Source organism: Astyanax mexicanus, chromosome 3 (genome assembly GCF_023375975.1).
Source record: "Astyanax mexicanus isolate ESR-SI-001 chromosome 3, AstMex3_surface, whole genome shotgun sequence".
NCBI lineage: Eukaryota > Metazoa > Chordata > Actinopteri > Characiformes > Acestrorhamphidae > Astyanax > Astyanax mexicanus.
This window is the reverse complement of record NC_064410.1, coordinates 19,907,641-19,925,042: the sequence shown is the minus strand read 5'-3', so window position 1 is coordinate 19,925,042 and position 17,402 is coordinate 19,907,641.

The following is a 17,402-nucleotide window of genomic DNA, read 5'->3' as shown; positions in this document are numbered from 1 at the left end:
AGCTTGTCGCAAGTTTCCACACTCACAGCTTCCCAGGCAGTGGCGATGTTCTGCTTCAGTTGGTCCAGCGTAGTAGGCTTTCTGTCGCGAATTTTCCGCTTGACGATGGCCCAAAGGTTTTCAATGACAGGCGAGTTGGCCGGCCATGCCAAAACTTCAAGCTGTTTTTTAGTGAACCCATCTTTGGTCGACTTTGCCGCATGAGCCGGTGCAAGATCCTGTTGAAATATGAAGTCTTCTTCGCCGAACTGTTCCTCAACAGTCGGAATCAGGAACGTTTCCAGAACATCTTGATATACGGCAGCATTGACAGTCTTCTTGAGGAAGCAGAGTTTCCCTACACCTCGAGCGGACATGCATCCCCAGACCATAACGCTCTGGGGAAACTTGACGGATCTTTTCACGCACTCGTGGTTGTAGGTTTCGCCACCACGACGCCAGACACGAGGACCTTGGTCACCGAAGGAGATGCAGAAGCGTGATTCGTCACTGAAGACCACTTTCTGCCAGTCTTCAGCAGTCCACTCGCCGTGTTCTTTGGCCCACTTCAGCCGTTTCTCCATTTGTTTCTTGTTCAGCATCGGTTTTACTGCTGGAACGCGAAATTTGAAGCAGAGTTCGCGCAGACGACGGTAAGTGGTTGATCTGGAGACGTCAGCGCCGGTCTGCTTGTTCCACAAGTCGGTGAGCTCGGAAGTGGACTTGAACCGGTTGCTGACTGCGATCTTTCTCAGCTGCTTGTTGTCGCGAGCAGAAGTTTTTCGGACGCCGGAACAGTTGGTGCGCTTGCTGCAGTTTTTCTTGAGAGCTTTGCAGACGGAAGACTGGCTGATGCCGAGCTGCTCAGCAATTTTAGTTTGGGTCAAGCCTTGTTGGCGAAGGGCTTGAATTTGAGCCACTATTCCGGTTGAGAGGTCGCGCTGCTTACCCATGATTGATTTTACAACTTAGAAATTCTACTCAACCCTAACTTTATACTGCACAGTGAACACTCTTCACAGAAAACAAAAATTCGAGCATTTATTCTAATTCAATGAAATGGTTTCTCCATTATTCTAATTCAATAAAACAACAGTGTCACAGTTAAATGGCCTAAATGGGCCTTTTGGAAAGCTCAGCTGAGCAAATTTTTTTCCAGGTAACGAGTTCTGTGATTAGTCTAACGAGTAGGACAGGTGCGGTGAACACCTGATTTGCTTTCTGCACAAAAAATGCATTCAAAGAATTTCATGGTTGCACTATTTCAAATTATTCTAATTCGTTGACCAGCACCTGTATACTGTTGTGTGTACATGTCACTGATTAAATATGCGCTACACCGTGCTGAACTTAGTTCAGAATCAGCTTCTTATCACTGGTAACGCCGCGGCTTTCCTCTCACTCGCAGCAGCTTCTTCACAGCGCTGCTTTAAACAGTGCACAGACTTCAATAGCGGAGCAAAGCGCGCGGCGAAACGAGACGAGTCATTGGATAAATGCTGGGCTTTGTCCCGCCCATCGGACGCTCAGCGTCTCTGGGGGTCTATGGAGCAGTGGGCTGGCTGTCTGAGGCGGAGTCCCTTTTTGATTGACAGCGAAATGAGCGAATCAGCAATCTTTTAGTGCCATTTGATAGTCTTCCTTACGAAGAAAAACTTAAGACTTAAAAAGCAGGGCAGATCAACTGCTCAGATTAATTTGGTGTAAAAGATGGGAAAAGTAACAGGTCTTTTCAGCTGTTCTGATATGATAAAGTGAGCTGGCTGACTGGAAGTGCTGTAACAAATAAAATGTACTGATGGCCATTCTTCTTGATAATCTCAGGACATAAATGAACAGGGGCAAGTAGTAAGTATTGTGTCATCATTCAAAATAATTTAAATTAATAAAGGGATTATTCAAGGAAATTAAAACTGTCCAAAAAGGAACTGATTTTACCTGCATTTTTTCCTTTACCAACTTTAAAGATTTTGCGTAATGTTTTTTTTTTTTTACTGATCATATTATGTTTATTCATGTCATAGCATCTTTTTTATGTAATTGTTCGATGTAAAGAATGGGTATCTTTTTGTTGTGTAGTGAAAACTTGAAAATAATGCCTTTTGTTTACAAAAAAAATAAATAAAAATCTTAGGGACAGTAGAATTTTTGTATAAATAAAACTATATATGTTAATATGTAGGCCGAAATTGAGCTTCCCCTCCTTGAAAGGCCAGCATCCGCCACTGTTGCTAAGTTCATGTACTGATGATACTTGGATGATTAGTTCCGGTATTCCAACTCATTCCAAATGCACTGGACAGAAATCCAGCCCACAGAGATAGTAAAGGAGTTTATATACACATCTATAGCTGATATACGGCTCATGTGTGACAGCTCTAGAATATTCCATGGTATATGCATGGCAATGCAGTCTTTCTGCCAACTGCACAAGCTGTGTATGTAATTGCACACCTCGGCCAGCAATAAACGAATAAATTCATACTTAAATATGAGTGCCATTACAACCACACTCTTGGTTTTCCATTCCTGGGGTTGTCCAGATGAGAGCCAGTTCCTTCATAACATTTTTGAGGATACTTTCAAAATTCGTTGTTTTTTTTTTTTTTTTTTTTTGCATTGACTATTTACATGTCTTAAAGTAATTAATTGCCATAATATGGATTAGAACATTACTCAAATAGAGCTATTATTCACTGTATACCAATTGGACCTCTTCACAACTTTACAACGGATGCTCTTAAACCCGTTAAGACGACAAGCAATTTAAGTAAATAACTCTTGACAAGTTCAGCACAGCTGTTAACTGAAAGCCTCAATTCCAGGTGACTCTACCTCATAAAGCTGACTGAGAAAATCCAGCCAAGATGTACAAAGCTGTCATCTAAGCAAGAGGTGCTACTTTAAAGAATTTAACTTATAAAACATATTCTGGTTTGTTTCACACTTTTCTGTTAACTAAATAATTCTATATGATTTTCTTCATAGTTTGGATTACTTAAATATTAATCAACAATGAAAAAAGCATTTAAAAAAAAAAAAAAAAAAAAAAAACGTTTGACTGCTACTATTGATTGTTGTCAATTTTAAACAGATGTCTCTTATGGTTTTGTCCAAGTGTTCAATATTTCTGGGAAGTGGTAAAAATTTGCCATATTTTGGAAATAGTAAAGAATCAGTTTGACCTGTATCTGTGTCTTTATACTCTCTTTATTCTACAATCCTTCCTCTAAATCTTGTTTTAGTACAGTAGATTCTCTCCTAACTCAATCTGCTATTATGTTGGGCTGTCAGTTCATAATAAGAGTTTAAGAAGTATTTTAAACCCTAGTATCTATACTTCTGCCTGAGTAATGAATGGCAATACTTGTGGTAAGAATTTTATTCTTGGTAAGAGTCTTAGTAAGAGTCTTAAAATGAAAATTCTAAGTAATCATGATTAAGGTAATTATTCCTAAAATAAGAAAAATAATCTTACACCTACACAATGCATAGCAAGACAAAAATACAAACATATGCATTACAGTGTCAATACAGTCACCCACTATCAGGCCTCACTTAAACTTACTCATAATTCACACCACCTTACCATGAGCCAGTGCCAGGAGCCAGAGTTCTCACTTACTAACAAGACAGCACCTCATAACTTTTAGAAGTTTGGATGTTTCCAAGACATTCCCTTGAGATAACATTTCTTGATCAATTTGTATTCCTCTTTTTATGATTTTGGCATGATAGTGTTTTCAAATTCTGAAATATATATATAAATTTGGGAAATCAGATCTGTTTAAACAGGAAAATCAGGATTTCTAGGACCAGTTTTGTGCAGACTTTTTGTAACTTTCACAATTCACAATTGTGTCTTTTTTTATTATTTAGTTGGAGTCACGCCACAACAGCACATCAAATAATTCATCTTGGGTTTATTGTGTTTGCCAAGGATACAGATGCTCTCTGCTTACATTTTTCTTAATTTTTATTTTAATGTCTTTCACCAGAATATCACTGAAAGTATTTCAGGAATATATTTTGCACAGTGTATTACACACACTCACAACACAGTGCATTCTATATAAAGTGAATAATTTCATCCAGTATGTTGCACAGCAACAGTAATGGCTTAATGCCTGTGTGTTTCACAATCAGAATAATAAAAAAAAAAAAAAATCTTTTGCTGAGCCGCACTGAGAAAAATCACACTTTGATGTTATTTTTTCTCTCATCATAAAACTATATCATTTGGAGAAGCGCCATAATCCACGATGGTCCGTGTGTTTGTTGTACACCCAAGTATGGATGATCCCACCTGTGGAAATGGTTGAAAAGTTCAACAGGTGTGAACCAAACAAGGCAGGTGTGAAAATGCCCCGTGACATTCAGTATTTGCACAATTTAGCACTCGTACAGGTGCTAAACAGAACAGCCAGCAGTTTACCAGTGTTGGGTCTTGCACTGTGCTCTGCTATACTGTGTTTTGATTGAAATATGAACAATTGAATTCTGAGCTGAAACTCAAAGCTCCAACTGATTTATGAGCTGTAAGTATTTGTATTGATCCTAACAATTAAAAAAAATCCAAAAAGTACACTGGTTAAATTCTTCAAAAAAAAAAAAAAAAACATTACATGACAAATATATTTAAGTATTGTAACATGTAAAAGGAAATAGTTACAGGTCCACATTAAAGCAGCATAATGAAGAATTGATATACAGCTCTGAGGGAAAAAAAAATTATAAAAAAAAATATTTAAAACCTCTGGAATATAATCAAGAGGAAGATGGATGATCACAAGCCATCAAACCAAGCTGAACTGCTTGAATTTCTGCACTAGGAGTGGCATAAAGTTATCCAAAAGCAGTGTGTAAGACTGGTGGAGGAGAACATGCCAAGATGCATGAAAACTGTGATTAAAAAACATGGTTATTCCACCAAATATTGATTTCTGAACTCCTAAAACTTTATGAATATGAACTTGTTTTCTTTGCATTATTTGAGGTCTGAAATCTCTGCATCTTTTTTTGTTATTTCAGCCATTTCTTTTCTGCAAATAAATGCTCTAAATTACAATATTTTTATTTAGCATTTGGGAGAAATGTCTGTAGTTTATAGAATAAAACTATGTTAATTTTGCTCAAACATATACCTATAAATGGCAAAATCAGAGAGAAAACTGGTCTTTTAAGTGGACTCAATTTTTTCCAGAGCTGTATCTTGTTTCCAGGAACAATTATATTGAGAGAGCAGCATTATGCAATTTCCACAAGCCTTTCACCAGTTACATAGTGCAGTTAGCAACATGTTGAGCCCACAGAACCAATAAGAGATGCTACCTTCCATATTACAGCAAAGGGGAGCCTCAATGTGGTTTTGAAGCTGCTCTTAAGGTATTTAAAAACAAGTGAAGGTGTCTACAAAACTTTGAAAATGTATTAAAAATATATATATAATCACAACCAGCTTAGCCAACCAATGTACAATTAGAAAGCAAACGTTACAATGAGAAACAAGGCTAAAGCAACCAAAACATGCATAGATAGAGCTTGTAAACCATAAACCAATACAATGGAAAGGTTGGCAATACTTTGTATTTGGGGCTTTGAAAAATATAAATCAAACAACATTTTGACCACCTTGTTGTTTGTACACCCATTTATCCATTTGTTACCTGCTTTACTGTGCATATAGGAACACAGTGTAGTTCTAGAATAGACCTTAGTACTTCTGTGTGTAAGCATACTTTACTATCCTCCTATCACTCAATTCTTCAATGTTAAGTGACACGACATGGTGATGGTGTATTAGTGTGTGGCATTGCGCTGGCATCAGACACAGCAGTGCTGCTGGGGTTTTTGAACAACACTAACAGCTTAGTGTCACTGCTGGATGGAGAATAGTGTACATGCTAAGTACACGATGTTATGCTACATGTCTGGCAGTAAATCAGGCCTGGTTGTGGTTAGTAGTGAATATGAACTCGGCTTTCCAAAAAGTGTGATTAATCACAGTTAATTTAAGGGGGAGCAAAAAATTCTCACAAAGGGCTAGATTGGTTTCGATAGTTTTTTTTTTGTCCCTAAATAAATGAAATAATTTAAAAAAATGCTTTTTACATTAACTCAGCTTATATTGCTAAAGTCGAGTTGCGGTCACGTCATCTTGATTGTTCCGTGTAAAGTGGTTAGGATTTCAAGTTTTAGTCTTTTTCTTGTTCTGGTGTTCAGATAAAATCAACTGTGTTAAATATTATCGTAAGTCTATGAGATATGTTTGCATAATAGGAATATATTTTACATGACTGTTTACAAACGATTTAAAAAAAAGAACACATTTTGCAATTAATATGACTTATAGGGTGCTTACTTTAATACAGTATTTTAAACACAGGTAGCATTTTGTCATTGCTACCTGCATTTGCATTGAATCTGCCTAAAACAAAGGCAAATGTACAGCAGTGAAACTGTAATTCTTTGCTATGCAAGGTTGTAGCAAAAAAAGGAGGGGGGGAGGGAGGCGCTTACAGGCAGAGTTAAACACAAAATATATTCTATAAAAAAAATATCATGTTGTGAATCTCTAATAAAATCACAGTATTGATATACACAGTATTTGTAACTTAATAGGTAATATGTATTGCATTTAAACTCCACAAGAAGCATGATGGGAAATAATTTCAGAAAGAATCTAGTTGCAGTTTGTGTAAAATCTTAGCCTGTGACTAAAAAGTCTGTGACTTGTCTTTAGATATTAGAGGGTGACAGACTTTATTCTATTTAAAAGTCATCTAGTGTATGGACAGCATTTAAGGGGAGGATTTTACCCCTTGTAACTGTCACTCTAAAATAAGGTGCAACAGGTCTCACCTCTGTGCCCAATAATAAAGCCACACCACCAAGATCAAGAGAAGTTTCAATATTATTATTATTATTATTATAATAATAAAATACAAATAATGTATTATCATATTAAAGATGTGCTTACCCTGAAAGGGCTACTCTAAATCATAACTATAACCATAACCAGGCCTTATATTGTACTTCCTGAGTTTTAGCATCTAATACAATAAAAACATATCACACGCACATCAGTACTTTACACAATCATCTACTCATCATACTAAAACCATCTACACATAAAATATGAGGTTAGTTGTACTTACCCCTCTAAAAATGCTTCAAACACACCAAACTTCCAGCTTCTTATCCCACCATGCTGCCGCCATAATTTTAATTGGGAGCTTCACAGCTACAGGGATCACCACCCATAAAAGCAGGGGCTTCACGCATGTGCCTCCCTTCTCACTCACTCACTCACTCATTTACTCACTCACTGAACTCCCACACCTGCACATGCCTAATGCAGCTGCCATAAGTTAAACGTGCCTCCCTACTACAGGGATCCCCACCCTTACCTGCAGGGGCTTCACACATACAATTCCCCACTTGCTTTACTTACGTGAGTCTCACTCTTTGCGTCAACACTGTTCAGTTATGCCAGGTTCACACTACACGACTTTTCGAGTCATTGTTCACACTATACGACTGGTTGTGCTGTAATCCTGAGTCCTTCAGTTGTTGAGACCTTCACACTACACGACTGATCAGCGACACAGGGTCACAAATTACTTCATTTCTCACTGTGGGAAATCACCGACTCACCTGGCTGCTCTCCAGAAACACAATTTGTCAATAGAACACACCGGAACACGAAAAATAGCGATGCCATGACAGAGAATCTCTATAGAGGAGAATACGCACTTAAAGTGAGTCCAACATGAATGAGTTTATATGAAGCGACTGAGCAAAATCAGAATTTATAATATATATATATATATATATATATATATATATATATATATATATATATATATATGATCAGTTTTATACTGAAAAATGTACTTGTGTCCTCAACATAAACCTATATCAAATGTTTAAGTACTGCAGGCATAATTTTTTTTTTTCATTTTGAACTCCAGTTATACGCCTTTTAAACATGTTTTACCTGTATTCCCAGGATTAGCTCGCCAACCAATCAGCTCACAGTAGCAGTAATGCTAGTGCTTTACAGTGTAAAACCTGTTTTCTTAAGATAAACTGAAATACACAGGCATGCTTTCTTAGTTTTTTTTTTTTTTTTTTTTAAATACATTATTCTACTTCCTAAAATTAAACAAATATTCAGAACAAGTAGTTTATAATTATTTTTAATTTAAAGTTTTTAGCTTTTAGCTTCATTTACCCCTATTCCTAGAGGACTCATTCACAGGCTCCCTCTAGAGTCATTTACTGATATAACAGGGGAATGATAGTTTGGTCAAACTCTCCATTAAAAACTCTGGTGTGTTTGGACCTGTGGTTTTCTCTTTCTGTGATCTCACTGGCTGTATGTTGTCATTCGCTGCCACATATAACATTTTGAATATTTTCCAGGCGTCTGCGATCAGTCAGCGATGGCTCGGTGAGCGTCTTTCAGTAGTGGCTTGTCCGGATCCGATATTTGGATTGATCGGCCGCCGATATTTGCAAAAAAATGCGTATCAGTATCGGATTGGAAGGCATGAGAAAATGCCGATCCAGACTCCTGATCCATTTTTTTTTTTAAAGTCCGATCCGGGTTTATAATTTACAATATTATTTGCACTTATGGCTTTTTAAGCCTTGGTTTACTGATGGCATTTCTGTTTGTTATTTATTATTTTGTCTATTTTGAGTTTATTAATTGCTAAATACAAAGGTCAGTTTCTCTTTACCAACCATTGTGTATTATTCAAACACACCTAATTCAGCTGGCTACTTGTTATCAAGAGTAAAACGCTTTTCAACATAAAAAGCTGGATCGGGACATCCCTAGTTCACACTACATGTCAGCGTGAGCACCAAGTGATCTTCTATTTCCCTCTGAGCAAAACTGTCAACGACTGAAAAACTGGACCAAAATTGTGTGGTGTGAACCTGGCATTAGTCAGGAGTAGTAAGGGGTAGGCATACAAAAAAGAAATGTGATTGGCTGGAGTTCTTAAACAGCTCAGTAGCAGCTCAGTGCCATTGCTGGCCTGTGAATAGCAGGTACATGACTTAATGTTGATGTGCGATGTGCTTGATTGGTGAGATCAGTGTACAGTATGTGCATTTTTGTGATCCTGTACAATTTTTCTTTAATGCAAACAGATGCTCGTATTCACAGCCAAAAATGAGTTTCCCATGAGTTTCCCTGTAGCAGGTTCTCACAAATGTACTTCACATTTTATGTGATCAAAGGTTTATTAATTCAAGATATACTGAACACCAAACGCGTCTAGGGTCCGACTTGTGTTTAAACTCTCTGAAAAGGCTAGGCTTCTTAAATAAACTAATGTTTTCCTCGCTAATTACTGAGCTTCCCATCTGAGAGGATGCTTTCAGTCTGACAGTAGGGGAGGTAGTGTATTCAGCGGCTGGGCTGTTGTTCTGGGAGGCACACACTCCAAAAACAGCAGCAGCAGCAGCGCTGGGGATTACCAGACTACAAACAAAAACTTTATTAAGCCTAAAGTCCTCAAATGTGCCTGCTTCGATTAGGATGCAAATGAACGGAAATTTCCTGACGTCCCTGTGAGTGCATTGTGACTTAAAGAGTCGCTCGTCGGAGCTTGTCTATGGAAGTCTTTCATGTTCCCGTATCAGACAAACAGCGCAATATTTATGTTGGAAGGGAAAAGCATGTGCTTTCTGATGCTCTTTCTGGGTCACTGAGAGAAGCAGATTACCTTTTGGAGCGCCGTGTTTGTTAAGTTTACGGAGAGCTTTGCCGGTACTCGCGCTCGCATGCACCCACACAAACAGGTCAACATTTAAAAAGGGGGAAACAAAAAACGCTCTGTAGCAGTTCGGCAAGCTAACAGGCGCTAACGCAATTAGCCAAATGCATCCTCTCCCTGCCAATATTTAAAGAGCTCTTGTGGAGACAAGCATCATCTGCTTGCACAAACAAAGCGCCTGTCAACGCCGTCTCCATATGCAAATCAGGCCCGCCTGAACAATCTTGCCCAATCGCAGAACTCCAGAGCATTCCCGGCTTTCCTTTCCTAAAGTAGGGCACTGCGTCAAGAGCAGCGCTGCAGTTCTCAGGAACATAATGACTATTGTAATTAGCAATTATGAATTGATAATTGCTAAGGATGATGGCAGGCAGAGGCGGTGGGTGCCATGTTACTGCGGTGAATGCAGTCAGCGCTATGCTTATGTGTACGTTAAACAATAGGGCCAAGAGGGTCATGGACAATGCCTGAATGCCTAGAGTATGAATGAGCCTTGGCCATGGCTTTCAGCGCAATCCATATTAAACGCTTAAATGCATCACTTTTGTTTGACGGTAATGAGGCAGGGCTCTGGTTTTGCTAGAAGCCATTCCCATTGGTACACTGCACACGCATACACAAAAAAACAACAACAACACACACAGCATCAATGAATTGCATCTATTCTAGATAGTAGTGTTTTTATTGGCTGGTCTCCTATTAGCAAAAATGTCATATCACTTGAGAAGAACTTCAGTGCACTTTATTTTCTGAAACATACAGTATCTGTAATGAATGACTCTTAACATTGATGGCAAATAGCACAGACAACTCATTTTGTGGATTTCTTGGCAGTATAGAGCATTGCGGTAGGTGGTTGTCATTTACTTAAATGGAAAATTGTAATGTAACAAGTGATAAGAAGTCAAAGTGCAGTGCATGACATGTCTCTTTCCATAGTTTGACAATTGGGAACCATTCTAGTATACAGTAAGTGACTATCTACCATGGATAAGCCATTATTTCATTATAATAAAAAGATAATAAAAAAATATTTCAGTATATAAAAACTACAGAAACATTTTAGAAGGCTGCAGGTGTTAAAATGAAGACACGTAAGAAAAATTAAGACGTGTTTGTTACGCATACATTATGTGTTGTATGTGAAACTGTCTATGTGAAATCAATATAGCAACACACATATAATGCACATGGATACAAACATTAAACATATAGTACAAACAAGAATAATTTATACACACAGTACCAGTCAAAAGTTTATTATAGACTAATATTAAAGGCATCAAAACAATTAAGGGACACATATGGTGATTTGGGATGAGCTGGAGCTTCAGAGCAGCAACTATTGTTCAGCACCTCCAGGAACTCCTTCAAGATGCTGAGAAAACTATTCCTGGTGACTCTAAATCATGAAGACACTAGAGAATAAAATCCCAAGAGTGTGCAGATCTGTCCTCAAAGATAAATGTGGATAATTAGGAGTCTAAAGTATAAAACATATTTTGGTTTGTTTAAAACTAAATGTATTTACAGAAAAAAAGTTTAAATTGGATGTTTACTGTGTGTTAGCAAAGTGCTAAACTAATGATCCAAAACTGTGTTAGCAATCTGATGTATTACATATCGTATGGGGTAAATGTAAAATTAAATGCAATTAAATTAGTGTGTAAACAGGGTTGCGGAGCTGGTCATGCTCATCAGCTATTAGTGCAACTCTTGTTTCTAATATTCTGCTATTTATTTTCTTCCCGGCAGTTCCCACAGTGCTGCTTGCTGCATCTAAATCAGGCAGTTGTTCTTTACATTGTCTCCAGATTCCCAGGATGAATGGACCAATACTAATGTTGCACAATGATATGGACTTGGATCCTATGCAACAGAGATAACTCTTGGTCTTCCTTTCCTGGGGCGGTCCTGATGAGTGCCAGTTTCATCATAATGCTTTTGATGGTCTTTGCAACTGAACTTGAGGACACTTGACATTACTCAGACTGATTGACCTTCAGTATTTTTTTATTTTTTACATAGGATTAGAACATTACTCAAAAAGGATTATTCATTGTATACCTGTAACTCTACCTCTTCACAACTTTATAACTGATGCTCTCAACAAATTAAGAGCAAAAGAAATTCAAGGAATTACCTCTTGACAAGTTTAGCACAGCTGTTAACTGAAAGCCATTCCAGGTGACTCTACCTCATAAAGCTGACTAAGAAAATCCAGCCAAGATGTGCAAAGTGGGCATCTAAGCAAGAGGTGCTACTTCGAAAAATATAAAATATTTGTTTGTTTGCAAAATAATTTCATATGCTTTTCATCATAGTTTGAATGAGTTTAGTATTAATCTACTATGCAGAACATTTTAATATAATGGAGAAAAAAACACTGAAATTAAGGTGTGTCTGTGTATGTACTTTTGACTGGTACTGTATGTATATAGTGTAAATGTAGAAAAACATAATATAACATGAAAGAAATATTTTGTACGGTGAGAAAATATGATATAATACATATAAGCTGCTGCTGACTATCAAGAAAAGCCGCATACTGTAAACATGTAACAGTTTCTCAAGCTGTGGTGCACGCGGCATCAAAGGGTGGTATGCTAGATATCAGAACATTTTCTCTGTGCACTAAAATATTAATGTTGAAATCTATGAAGTGGTGAAAACATTGCATTTGTTTGTGTTTAGTGTCTAACCTAATAGACATTGTTTGTAAGCCTAAACTTCAGTTCTTTAAAGTTTTACAGACCCTGCAATAGAACCCTGTGGAACGCCATAGTTCTCTAAGGTATCTGCATTAGGATTAATAGCTGAATAATTAACTTGGAGTTGAAGGGGAAGCCGTGTGTGGTCAGAGGTTCACTACATCTTCTCACACTCCTGTTATTTCCCCCTGTCTCAAGCTTTCTGAGAGGTCTCAGTAGGCTTACTGCATTGACCAGACACAGGAATCAATCAATATATTGCAGATTACAAAAGCGGCTAAGGCCCACACAGAAGCCCTAGTAGATGGTTCATGGGGGGTAGAAAGTTTGAAAACCGCTGCTCTATCTAATTCTATCTAAAGTTGCATAGTGATTATGATACACATGCAACACTACATCTAGAGCTGGTTAAATGCTCTGCTACTCCAAAAGTATTGGAACAGTGAGGTCAATCCATTTTTTTTACTGTAGACTAAAAAAAAAATTGGGTTTGATTGTAGAAGAAGAAATTTTAACTTTTATTTCCAGATACTTACATCTGGATCTGATACATAGTTCTTAACCCACCCATTTGTTTTGTGAGCAAAAGTATTGGAACATGACTGTCAGGTGTGTTGCCCAAGTGTGCCCTGTCACACTGATAATTTAAACAATAAACAGTGCTGAATGTCTGCACTCAGTTTCAGATTCGGTTTTTTATCTGTGCAGACTGAGCATTAATAGTTAGATGAGTAACCCACATAGAAACCAGAGAGCTGTTTATGGGTCAAAACCAAGCAACTGTAAAGCTGAAAGAAGATGAAGACTCAATCAGAGCAATTGTTCAAATATTGTTCATGGCTGGTACAACTGTAAGGAATGTCCTGAAGAAGAAAGTCGTCACTGGTGTACTACACTGTAAAACCGCATTTCTTACTAAACTACTTAAGTTAACGTAACTCAAATATTACAGAAAGATGGCGTCACTAATGCTGATAAAGTCAAACTAACTCAAAATTATGTGTTGGCTTCTTGTATTTATAGCAGCTCTTTTTAAAAAAGGGTTGGTTTTAACTGTTTAATTTGAGTTAGTGTAACTTAAATAATTTAAGGCAATCGATTTCCTCAAATGAAATAAATTGATGCTGTTTGATAGGAAGTTCTAATAACTAAAGCCTATTTATTTTACTCTAATAGTTGTAAATGAGTTAGCTCAACTGGATTTGCTGGAGATGCGTAAAAACAGTGAATTTAAGTTGCATTAAGGTGTAATGCATGTCTGTTAAGTCAGACATACTTAATTTTATTAAGTTTGCACAACTATTATATACATCCAAACTGAGATCTTTGAGTTGAACCAACTTATAATAATAACTGAGTTTAGTCTGTTGCCATTAACAGCTTCTTTTCCTTTGGCTTCTGGCACAATCTATTTGCACACTGGGTGTCCCCCAGTTTCTGACACACACTCACCATCAGTGTGTAATGATTTCCCCCTCAGGCTACCTTAGGTAAACTTGTAGCTCATATATTATGATTAGCTGCTTGGTCTCTGTGTTGTTGTCTGTAAGAACAGGCATCATTGTCTGAGCTGCTAACCCTGTGTTGGCTGTGCTCTCAAAACTGCATAGCAAATTTTTTGTGAATTAATGATTTTAGTTAATTCACAAAAGTAGTAAGTTTTGTAGTAAGTAAGTAAGTTTTGGAAATTTAATTCATTTGAGGCAACATATGAATTAAGTCACTTGAGTTACTTAAGTTTACTTAACTCGTCAGCAGAGGCGTGCACCAACCACCAACTCTGCCCTTTATCAACCAAAGTGCCCTTTTGAAACTTCTTTTTAAATATATATATATATATATATATATATATATATATATATATATATATATATATATATATATATATATATATATATATATATATTATTATTATTAGGATTTTACTGAAGCCGTGTTGAAATGATCTTTTGAAAACCTGAGCGATTAATAACGAGTGAAAACAGAATGCCCTGAAATCAGCTCGCACACACCTCGCTCACGTTTAAAGAATGTTACAAATAAAAGTCAAATTTCAATCAACATGTGCATGTAATTTGTTTTATAATGAAGTGTTCCACGTGTGCTAAAAAGTGCCCTTTTTCCCCCCTGAGCACTTGCCCCCCAAAATGCCTGTGCAAGTGTAGGTAACAGATGTCAAACAGGTAGACCAGGAAAATGACAGACACAAGGTGAGTGCTGTAAAGAAAATCCCTAAAACAACAGCTAGTGACATCAGCAACAACCTCCAGATAGCAGGAGTGAAGGTATCACTCCTACTACTATCTACCGTTTGCAAAAGACTTTGTGAACAAAAATACAGAGGCTTCAGCGGAAGATGAAAACCACTAATTAGCAAGAAGAATAGGAATGCCACTCTGATGAGACAAACATACCAGTTCATCTGTGAAACACAGTGGAGGTAGTGTCATGGCTTAAGCTTGCATGGCTTCTTATGGGAAGGGCTCATTTATCTTAACTGATGTTTAATGAACTCAGACGTCTACAGAAACATTTTGTCTCATTTTCAACATTTAATGACAAACCCAAGTGTTTGCAGTCTATTAAGTGTTTTCTAATCCCTATCCGGACGGGATTATTTCTTAGGGGGACGTCTGTGTAAAATATTTTATATTTCTACTCAGTGATAAAACTCTTGCATCCGGACTGCAATTGAAAAAAGAGGAGGACCACTGAGTTTTTTGGCTTTCTTGGTCCCAAGACATTGTGTTCAGTAGCTCCTCCATTTCCACTCACTGTTGTGTTTATATGGATCTCCGTGGAAACGTGCACCCAAAGTGTAATTACGGTGCGTGGCAGTAGACAAATGGCTATTTTATTAAACGCGAGGTGACAAAACTCAGAGATAAAAAAAGGAACTAATCCTACCTATAATTATCTCAGAGGACATCTGAGAAAAACACGTACATGGTCATATTGGATGGGAATAAAATCACAGAGGACCCCCCCCCCCCCCATAAAAGAGAAAAGTACCCACTGAGAAACTAATCCCAGCCGGATAGGGCTTTAGCCTCACTGTTCCAATACTCTTGGAGGGGACTGTAAATATGTTACATAGACATTAAACTTTGATGTTAAACATCAGCAGGGTTTTCTCTGAGAGGCTTGTTGTCCCTTGGGGTTGTTTTCAATCAAACCCAGGTGCTTGTGATTTCCATTCTTGTTTAAATGTACTTCTATTAAGATATAGTTGGAACAAATCACATTTCCAGGTTAGTATTACTTATTTTCACACTGAAAAACACATGCTAAAAATTGCCATTTCTAGTCTGCTTCTCCCTCTGCTTGGGTTGTGTGGTGAAGGGATATTTTATGACTGCTTCTGTTTTTGGTAGAGCTGCAGAGGCAGTATTTTTTGAGAAGCTGTAGCTATAAAATTCCAGTGAGACTTATCTCAGTGAGCTGTTATGAACAGTCACGTCCCCTACACAGATAATATCAGTGTTGAGGTTTTACACAGGGGACTAAATGTAGTGTGTGTTTTACAGTCTTCTGAAATGATTCAGCCTCAGATAAAATGCCAAGAATCTTGCACCTCTTCCTAGTGCCTAATATAGATATGGTACAGTACCATTGTTATCAATGCAGACAGAATTATTACTACGACTACTACTGTTACTACTAATAATAACATTAATAACAATAATAATAATCTTTTATCTATGTAGCATCTTTTCTAAAAGTTTAAAGTGCTTATCAAACACCAAGCACATAATTCAGGAAGAGTTCAGAGAACAATATTTTAGGTAATAAGCCCAATTTCACAAGGTTTCATACATCTTTCATGTATCTTCATACTCTCCACCAGTCTTTCACACTGCTTTTGGGTGACCTAAGGCCACCCCTGCTGCATACATTCAAGCTGTTTAGCATTTTTTAATAGCTTGCGACCATCTACCTTCCTTTTGATTACATTCAATGAAAATGAAGTCAAAATCTTCCGTCATGTTGCCGATCCTGATACCCGAGTCTGCGCAGTAGAGACCAGAGGAGGGAGAAAGGCTGTGGAGAGACAGCCTACTCATTTGAATAACTCCGCCTCTGAGGACTGCCGGTCACAGACTGTCACAGAGCTGACAGTCTGTTATTAGTCCCGCCCATAACCAGCCCTTTTACAACCACACCTTTTTGAACAGAGCTGAATAACGGTTTAAAAAACGCTATAAAAAATTTACAATATTAGCAGAGGTTACACTAGCTGTTGCATTTAAATAACGGAGGTAGAATTACAGTATATTGGGGAAAAAACGTGATTGAAAGTTGTCTGTTTTGCCATTGAAACCTATGGGGATGGGTGGGGTTACACAGCTTTCTGAAACCGAACAGCAGGGGGCGCCCGACCTGTGGTGGCTTCACTTTTTAGAGACGATGCTCTGTCCAGCTATACACAGGCTGTATTCAGAATGGCATACTACTATACTGCGTACTGCATACTGCACTAGTATGTACTGCATACTACACACTGCCCAGTATGTAGTATTCGGTACTGCAACACTTATGATTGTAGTACCCTACACGGTCCTGCTGTGACACACCAGTCAGTGCTCTGTAGTGCTTCGAATTCCTCAGAGTAAGTTGTAAACAGAAACAACCCAAGAAAGTTCCAGTTATATTTAAATACGTTTTCCTATTTATTTATCAATCTCAACGATATAAGAAATGAGACACGTTGCACAAGCGAAACAATTTTATTAATTTGTATTCAAATCATTCCCTTATTTAAAAGAAAAATATGTAGTAAAACTGAGGGAATTATTTATTAAATTAACAGAACAATTTATTGGAATTATTTATTAAACAAAGAAAACGATTTATTAAAACTGAGAAAATTATTTATTAAAGTAACAGAGTAATTTATTTAAACTGAGGGAATTATTTA